Source organism: Microtus ochrogaster, linkage group LG4, assembly GCF_000317375.1.
Source record: "Microtus ochrogaster isolate Prairie Vole_2 linkage group LG4, MicOch1.0, whole genome shotgun sequence".
Lineage (NCBI taxonomy): Eukaryota > Metazoa > Chordata > Mammalia > Rodentia > Cricetidae > Microtus > Microtus ochrogaster.
Genome location: NC_022030.1, coordinates 41473391 through 41481898, shown reverse-complemented (window position 1 = coordinate 41481898; position 8508 = coordinate 41473391).

Genomic DNA, 8508 nt, shown 5'->3' with positions numbered 1-8508 from the left:
CAAATCATGGCATATCAAGTTGCAGTAAGACTTAGCATCTCTCCATGTATTAAGGCTGGGCAAGGCGACCCAGTATGCCGAGCAGGGTCTGAAAAGCCAGTAAGGGTCGGAGATAGCCCATTCCCACTGTAAGGAGTCTGACAGAGGACCAAACTACACAACTAAAGCATATATACAGTGTCTATCTAGGTCAGTCCCATGCAGGCTCCCTGGTTGTCAGTTCAGTCTCTGTGAGTCCCTGTGAGTCCAGGTTAGATGATTCTGTGAGTTTTATTGGGGTGTCCTTGAACCCTCTGCCTCCTATAATCCTTTCTTCCCCTCTTCTGCAGGATCCCCCAAACTCTGCCTGAAGTTTGGTTGTGGGTCTGCATCTGTTTCCATCAGTGGCCAGAGAAACCTCTCTGACCCAATTAGGCTAGGCACCAATCTGGTCACAGGAGAAAGCCAGTTAAGGCTATATATCCGATATTGCTAGGCTGGCAAGATGACTCAGCTGTTAAAGGCTAGGCTCACAACCAAAAATATGTATTTAAGTGACTGGAAGAGTATGAACTTATCAATACAAGATAATGGCTAAAGAGACAGAAACGCCAGTTGCTCTGTGATTATCACACACGACATACTTGAATTATAATAAAGCATAGATGTTGCTCATTATATAGTAAGAAGAAAGCATCTACTCTCATCCAGTGTTTGCAAGTGGGTTTTCTACATGGAATACGCTCAGTGTTAAACCCAGCTAGATACTAAGGGAAGGGCTGTGAACCGTTGGCTTAGGGGAACATAACTTCTCTGTGACTTAATTTCTCAATTAGACATGCCTGCCAGGTTCCTTTTTCAGGAATTTGTAGTATCTTGCTCCCTCTGGTGTCTGTCTTCTGCATTGTACATGGTTTTGCTCCTGTTTTTACTGTTTTGGAACACACAATGCTGAGTTGGTCTTGGATTTGTTACATACCTGGGGATAACCTTGCCTCCTGGTTCTCTACCATGTGAGTGCTGGGGCTATAGGTGTAAGCCACCATGCACAGATGTGTGGTGTGTTCTTGGGTTCTACAATAGCAATCTGTCCCATTTACCCTTTTTCTAAGGTAAGCCAGCTTCCTGCCTGTGCTGTCTCGGGGCAAACAGCAGAACAGCAGCTGCCCAGGAAATCCTCCTGAGGCTGGGGTGTCACCCACACAGTCCATGTTCCTGTTCCATCCTGAGGAGCATTTTTATTTACCTGATACACTCCACCTTCTAGACTCTGGAATTCTCAGAAACTGTACTAGGAAATCTTACTTTCTGCAAGTGAACAAGGGATGGAATTGTCATTTTACCACGGTACATCACCAGTATGTCAAATTCAATTTTTGTTTCTTGAGAGTGAGGTTGGGTATTTATTTAGTAGGATATGGAAGGGAAGGGAAAAGGGGGGAGGGAGGGAGAAGGAGGATGAGGAGAAAGAGGCAGAGTGAGAGAGAAGAAGAGAGAGAGAAACAGAGAGAGAGAGAGAGAGAGAGAGAGAGAGAGAGAAACAGATAGAGAGACAGAGAGAGAAAGAGAGAGAGAGAGAGAGAGGCAGAGGAAGAATAAGAGCAACAACCAGATTGAGAAAGAGATGGAAAGGAAGGACTCAGACTGGAAGCAGAAGGAAAATCCACCTGCCTTGGTGGACAGGAGAGGGAGTGGGCGAGGCTTGTCTCTTAAAAGGACAGGACAGACCATTACAGTGGTCACCATGAACTTGTCCTTGTTGGTGTCTGAGGTGGCCACCATAAATTTGACAAATTCAGTTTTAACTCAGCTGATGAAGGCTTGTAAAAATGAAAACCAAACATGCTGAGCAATCACTATTAGTGTGATCCACTGGTTGTGATTCATCCCAACAGTTCTTACTGCCAAACGTCCAGGGAACATGCTCACATTGACATTAGTAAGGGATAGTGATGATCATATTCATTTGTATCAGGCTTTTAATTTAGGAGAAAATAAAGCATGGCCACTTCCCCACTGCCCATTTCTAATTAGGCTTCCAAGTCTCCTAGATTCGATTGTTTTAGGTTCTTATTCAGCCCTGGATGGATGGCATCTGAAACCACACAAGCCCACACCCCTTTATGAAGTTCTGACACTGAGTCAGATGGCAGGTGGCCAGCAGCACTTGTATCTGACATTTACTACTTAGAACACTGAGACAGGCTTTGGAAGAAGAAAGTGACTGATCTGTGTTTAATAGTGTTTTTAAGGATGGTGTATTCTGGCTCCTTATACACTGAATAAAAAGCAGAGGACGCTAAGTTGTCCCCATGAGCTCCTGATTCCAGATGACTCGTATTAACCCTTTGCTCTGGGTATCTTTTTGTGATACTTTAATCAAACAAAAAAAAAATTCTTGACGTTCCCATCTAAATGGAATGTTTTCTCCAAATCCGTTGCTTTCACCTGCTGCAAACACCACTGCAAAATATGCTGGTCCCAAGACCATATCCTTCACCTTCCACCCTACATGTCCATGACAGAGACTCCTGCTGGCTCACGCTCTTCACGTGTGGTCAGTTCTTTTTATTTATTTATTTATTTATTTATTTATTTATTTATTTATTTATTTTTGTTGGTTTTTTGAGACAGGTTTTCTCTGTTAACAATCCTGGCTGTCCTGGAACTTGCTTTGCAGCCCAGGCTGGCTCCGAACTCATAGAAATGCATCTGCCCCTGTCTCCCGAGTGCTGGGATTAAAGGCGTCTGCCACCATCACCTGGCTGCGGTCAATTCTTGAAAAAAAACCACCAGCCCACTTTTGACTCATTTTTCTCCACTTGAGATCCATGACAGATGACTGAACTCATTTAGGAGCACCTGAGAGTGATCCCTACACAATTTGCGTGCAGTTTTCTTGACTTGCACACACCTCTCACTTCATCTCTGCTCACTATAGGCTCCTCCCAGTCCCATTTCACACTGAGATCACTTGTTCATAGATAATCGACTGCAGAAGTCTTCTGCAAGCAGCTGTCACCCCAGTCCTCATGGGATGCTACGGCTGGTGCATGCTAGCAGTGGCCTTCACATTTCCAAGTCTGGTAGTAACCTGTGCCATGAGCCAGTTACTAAAAGGCATGGAAGGATTTGTGAAGTGTGGCAAAATCTTGTTTGCACTCTAACAAAGTTTTCTGGAAGATCAGAGGGCAGAACTAGGCACTAGTTAACCATAGAGGTCTGGAGGTCTGCACAGACAGAAAGGAAGTGATATGGCTGGGTGGAGAGAGAAATATAAGGCAGATTGGCCCTATATGGCTGAGTTAGCAAGGAAAGAGTTGGCTGTGGCTTGCTCCTTTATCTTTCAGCATTTGTCCTGACTTCTAGTTCTGGGTTTTTATTCATAAGACCAATTAGAACTCATGCATCAGTTAAGGACTGATGTTCTAAAGTATGTGCATCTAGAATTTAACCTTGTTTTAAATATTTTTCCTGAGAGTGTCATGTGCACAATCTATTTTGATCATATTCACAAACTACTGACTGATCCCTCTACCTTCCTCCCTCTGCTGTTGTTTTTTCTAATAGCCCAACTCGAGCTGCCCATAACTGCATGGGTGTGGCACCATTCTTAGAGGAAGCTCTCTCTGCTGCAGTCATCTCATACTGGGATGCTGACTTATTTATCATGTGCAAAATCTAAGTTATTAACAATGACAATTCTGGGGGTTTCCTAGAATTTGACTAAATGGAGGATTTGGAGCAGTAAGTAGCTTTGTCTTCAGATTTCTCTCCACCCGCTCATCACCAGGGCTGTCCAAATGTACTAACGGCAGATCCATCTGGGCTGTGTGTCTTCTCCCCACAAAGGCATGTGACTTCAGTATTTCCATAAATACAGTGAATCCACAGAGCACACGAGAGCCAGACTTATGTCAGGCTTCACGAAGCAACGAAGAGAACAGTTGGCACCAGGGCAAATATCAGAACATTTTGCAATTGCTTGGCCAATCACTGTTCTTCAGTGTAGAGTTGCGAAAACAGGGGCTGTTCTGTGTATGTAGAACCTACCTTACATACATGCAAGCAATCAAGAAAACCCACTGCTCAGAGCACGATGGCACAGGCATGCCTGCAGCACCCAACCTGGCAGTACTAACAGTACAAAATGTATCCGTGAGAGTGCACGTGAAACTGCTAAACACCAGTTCCTGAGAAAAGAGCCAGTGCTAGCCATACGCTTACAGCGAGCCCTATCAGCTCTTTTAGATCAAATACTTCCCTTCATTCCCAGGTCCACCAGAGAAATTAGGCAATTCTGATAGTACTTTACAAACTGATTCATAAGGAGTTCTCCTCTTCCCCCCATAACCATTAAATGCCGCACAAAGGCTTTCTTCAACACTTATTTGTGGAGTGACAGAACATTAGCTGCAGACTTAATGTCACCATGGTTGCAATTTGCATATTGATGGAGAGTTAACCTAATGTGGAGATGTGAAATGAAGCTGGCTGGCTATGCCAAGTGGCCCTGCTAAGATCCATTTCTCTATCCTCATTAGTCCACGTTTTGGCTTCCTGTTTGTGCTTTCTCTCATTACTAACGAAACTGTAAAATACGTCCCCAAGGATGCATCTCACAGGCTCCTGGAAAATTGTTTATCAGTTCACAGAATGGAACTGTGAAGCCATTGCAAGAAAGCCAGCATCCTGCTTCAACTGACCGCAGCTTTGGCCAGGAGAGTGTGTGGATGTGAAAGAGAATGAAGCAGACAATTCTCCAGGGACATTTACAAGGTAGGTTACACGAAGCTTGTAAGGGGTCCTGAGTCCACAGTGGGGATTATTGTGGGAAAAGAAAAAGTGACATAAACTACCATTTTCTAATGATCAGAGAGTATGGGAGGGACAAAGGATCTTTAAAACATACGAACAAACAAGTTATAGGTAAGTGGAAAGGGTCAAATTACTTTTATTATTTTTAATACAATGATAACTGTGTATTTTTACTTTCTAGGGAGAGGTAAACAGAGAAGAGGGTCACTAAGGAATCTGGTGACCTCTGGAGGCTCTGTCCCTCCATGCCTCACTGCCAGCATCTACAGACCTGACACCACCACACACACCTTCATTTCACTTTAAAAAGAGAAAAATGATCACACCTATCCCTGGTGTTGACTTACTCAGCCAACAGCGGGGAGAGATGGTGGTCATGTTAGCATCTGTAGCTCAGAGATGAAAACACATGTTTCATGAGAACACTGGCAAACTTCTGACATGCTAGTGTGCTGTGTCACGAGAAATGGCAGTCTCCCAGGTGACTGGGAAGATCTTTCCCATCTGTAGCTCAGAGATGAAAACACATGTTTCATGAGAACATTGGCAAACATCTGACATGCTAGTGTGCTGTGTCACGAGAAATGGCAGTCTCCCAGGTGACTGGGCAGATCTTTCCCACAATTAGGCCTCATTCATTGACATCAATTCACAGCTCCCTACAACTGTGAGCAGGGAGAATCCCCAGAGCAGGGCTGTTAGTCTCTGACTACAGGTAGACTCAGAGAAGCACAGGAGGGGAATGCACGGCTCACTTCAGAACCTGGGAGTCTTCCTAACTGTATCATGATCAGATGCAATAACATTTTCTTTCTATAAACGCGTTACTAGGAAGGAGTGAATCATCAAGTAAAGACAGGACAAATCCCGGGGAATGAGCAAGTTTATACAAAAAAAGAAAAGCCACTACTTACCATTACAGTGAAATAATTTTCATGTTCAAACGGAAGTAAAGAACAGCAGGCGATCCTCAGGCCTAGTAACATTTTATTGAAGGTCAGTCAGTCAATACAGATATGATCCCAGCCCTTCCCAGTAAGTGGCAATGTAACCTTGGGGTGAACCCTGAATATCCCCAAGACTGATTCCAGCTTCCTGGATGTAAACAGGTCTCCTACAGCCCAGTGGTACAGAGGACTCAGAAATTTGCTCTGACATGTTTCAGGGAAGCAGAAAAGGAATTGGATATAGTAATATTTCATTTGTATTTTAATAAAGCTTGCTTAAACATCAGAACGCAAAGCAGCCACATTAGTCAGTCATACAGTCCAGGCAGTGGTGGTGCACACCTTTAATCCCAGCATTAGAGAGGAATATAAGGCGGGGTGAAACAGGAACTCTCTCTTTCAGTCTGAAGATTTCATGGAGGCAAGAGCTCTCTAGTGGCTTTGCTGCTTTGCTTTCCTGGTCTTCAGGCTGAACCCCAATATCTGTCCCCGGCTTTTTATTATTCGTGTTAGAACTGGAGTTCAGAATGAGTAAGTTGGGACTACACCTATTTCCAGGAGCCTAAGAAGTATGTAAATAAATGTTCCCACTCACACTGTTTATTTCAGAACTAGGCGGGAGAAGGCAACAGCAGACACAAACTGACCCGAGGTCACAGGAGCAGAATGTTGCAGTTCAATCACTCATGGAAATGGAAAGGAGAAAAAATATCCTTAGGCTCCTTTAGCTAACTCTAGCTTCATGGAGACTTCTGATGTCATGCGGATGTGACGTGACTTATGAAAAAGGAGCCAGACGAATCTAAGCACGAAAGACGGACAGATGGGATGAGATGAAGGCCTGGCAGAACTACGGAACCAGTCACAGTCAGGCTGCCATGGTGAAAAGCTAAGCACAGAAGTGTACAATGGAAAAAACGCACGGGCGAACAGGCTCTGGATGGAGATTAGCAATGCCGCCGGGTTCTGGGGAACTAACCTCTGTAAGGTTTTAAACATCTCTTACAGTCTCTTCCTCAGAGGGGTGGTGTTGCTTGGGGCTTTGTACTGTGTCTGAGTTAAAAAGCCCCAGAAAACTCTTGTAGCTCTTATGTACAAAAGCGGCACAGATACTCTGCCAGTGCAGTAAGTTTTAAAAGCTACAGTGAAGGTGGGAAGCTGAATTGCTCACGCTGATGGGTCTGTGAATGGATGGCAATATGCAGAAGACAGCTCAGACAGTAACAAGGCTCTTACTCAAGACACTTCCTACTTGGAGTTCTCCATTCATCAGGATGCCTGGGAAGCACTGTGATCCAGTCTCTACTTACCAAAACATTGGTTCTTTTTGTTTTAATAAGTAACCACAGTAGCTTAAAGTACAGGCAGATTATAATATACCATGTAACTAAACCAAGTGGGCCTTTTCCTCTAAAGTCTGCTGGATGGGTGCGCTCTGCTGCTGATGGCTCTCCCTTACAAACACCGACACCACCAGGCAGTCTGCACACAGCTTTCACAGCACTTCACAGGGTGATGTCACACAAGCACTGATGGACAGGGGCCACAGAAGAAGCAGTCCAACCCTAGGAATTAAGAACTGAGCTGCTCTTTGAATACTACTGTAGGTTTCCTTTAAAGGGACAAAAAATTTCTTATTATATTAGCTATTTTGGTATCAACTGGAAAATAACAGATATTCCTCATAGCAACCAGCACACACTCCGTGGTGATTTGATTCACATTAAATATTCTCAGACCCTGTAGTATTAAAGCCAGCAAATGTTCCAGGTTAGTTACAAAGGGCCTGGGCTATGAGGAGGGAGGGAGGAGCCAAGGAGTCTGAAAGCATTTGTTCCGAGTTTGAAGCACCAAGGAGTCTTCAGGGACTCCATGGTCTCAGACTCTGACGGGCTTTTGCACTTGGGACACGCAAGACTCGTGTGTTCCAAGCATGGAGGCTGTAGCATCAGAAGCTTCCTAAGAACAAGCATGCTTGTCCAAAGTTCTGTTCTCTTAGAAGCTCTTGGTCATAGTGTCTCCCTTCCCACCCTCTTCGTAAGCATAAGCAGAAAAGACCAACGTTCAGACCAATTGACAGAAGGGGTGACAGTTGGCTCTCGGGCACAGTCAGTGAGCAAGGAAAACCTAAGCCAAACTTTTAAAGGAGCTGAAGGTCAGGCTGGAAACCTGTCTGAGGAAATGCACACAGAAAATCTTTTTCCAATCTCATATGAACACTGAAGGACAAACTCTTTTAAACCAAACATTTCCAGATATTAGCAGAAAACAAGGAACTGTTGTGGTGAATTAGCTTTCAGGTCAGGACACACATCAGAACCACTTTTAAGTTTTGGTAACATTGCTACAATACAGTGTATTTCTAGTTCAGACAGGAAACTAGAAGATTAAAAAAATGGCATAGACATAGTTCCAAGTCTAATCTGCAATTCTTAAGTTTTTCTTCCAGAAGCATATGTTATATTTTTGTCCCTTTTAATAATCAACCATTTGGAGAAAACCAAGTTATAAAACTATTCTCTGTAGGAGGAAAAATATTCAACAGAAGAGATAGAAGGCAATGTTCATCAATGGCCATTTACATATAACCCCTGTCTACCTGCACTGAGTGTGTGTGTGAGCATGTGTGTGTGAGCACTGTGTGTGAGAGCACGTGTGTGTGTGAGCACGTGTGTGTGAGCACGTGTGTGAGAGCATGTGTGTGAGCACGTGTGTGTGAGCACGTCTGTGAGAGCACGTGTGTGTGAGAGCACGTGTGTGTGAG